Below are 1,375 nucleotides of genomic sequence, written 5' to 3'. Positions count from 1 at the left end.
TCATTACAGAGCATTCTAAAGGAGATCAAGTCCTTGGAACCATCCTTGTTGCATTAAGTTTCCTTAATCTTACACAGATTGACAATTCTAACTTTGAAACATTTCCAGATTCCATTTCGACTATCACTTCTGAACAAGAGTTGCCTCCTTACAGATTATGTCAATATGGTCCTTCCAGAATTATCACTATACTTCCAACTGTCCTTGAGCAACCAATCTTTGGTAAACCTTAGATTGTCCTCGACAATTGTTTAATCCTTTTAGTCATATCCAGTTCTAAACCTTTTCCCTTCTTAATGCCCTAGGCATTTGGAAAATTTTAGAAAGGATGAATATAGCACATGTAATCGATCCTATATCCGAAGCATATGGGACACGATTCATGATGTCTCACATAAAGACTAAACCAGTCTTTTGCTATAACATTTCCATTTCTATTTGCCAAGTTCTCATAATTCAGATTATGAAAAGGGATGCCGTAATCATAATCGAATTTTAGAACGCAACTAATGGACCCATATACAGAATTTCCTTATGTTGAGCCATTCCAACATGAAATTCATATATATTCTTGACTAAATGATTAAAACCTCACGATCTAAGCTTATAGATTTGAGATGAAGTATAATTTCCTCTCCCTTAATTATAGCAAAACAACTTTTTCCCAATTGAAACCTTTTGTTTTCTATAATTAACATTGCTAGCTTGCAATACTTATCATAATTATCATGCTCCCACTAACATGATGATTATTAGCATAACATTTATGCTCCTACTAGCTTTGACATGTACTCAGAAAGCTCGACTTCTAGAAATCAATACTTTATTGACTTTCTGACCAAAGTTCAGATTTCTGATACTAGATTGTTTTGATAAGACTTTATCAAAAACATACACCTTCCCTTAGATAGCACATTTGTGTGTCTAAACAATTATGAAGAGGGATGCCGTAATCATAATGGTTAGACCTTTTTGCCACTTCTCACAAGTCCAAGTTAGTGTGCCGGTAAACCACACACGCTCCACTAACGACTTTGAGAATGCAAATATCCCAATTGCTATCTAGCTAAAATCTACTTAGTGGAAGTGTTTCCTCACCATCATTTTCATGAATCAGAGAGAAACCTTATGACACTTAGATTTATTGGTGTATGAGTTCCTACCCATATGAATTTGTCAAAACCATAATCACAAGACAAGGATAATGACAAATCCAAACTCATATGGACTGAACTCAATCTTAATTTCTTGCCACCTGGCAGCTCAAGGACCTACCATTGCTTCCAAGTTGTTGTGCAACACATTGAGAACTCTAAGAACTCATATGCAAATCCAACTTTAACTAGAATGGGCACAGAATATGTCAACACGATAG

The sequence above is a fragment of the Lactuca saligna genome, chromosome 9 (assembly GCF_052625555.1).
Source record: "Lactuca saligna cultivar CGN05327 chromosome 9, ASM5262555v1, whole genome shotgun sequence".
Classification (NCBI taxonomy): Eukaryota; Viridiplantae; Streptophyta; class Magnoliopsida; order Asterales; family Asteraceae; genus Lactuca; species Lactuca saligna.
This window is presented reverse-complemented; position numbering follows the sequence as displayed.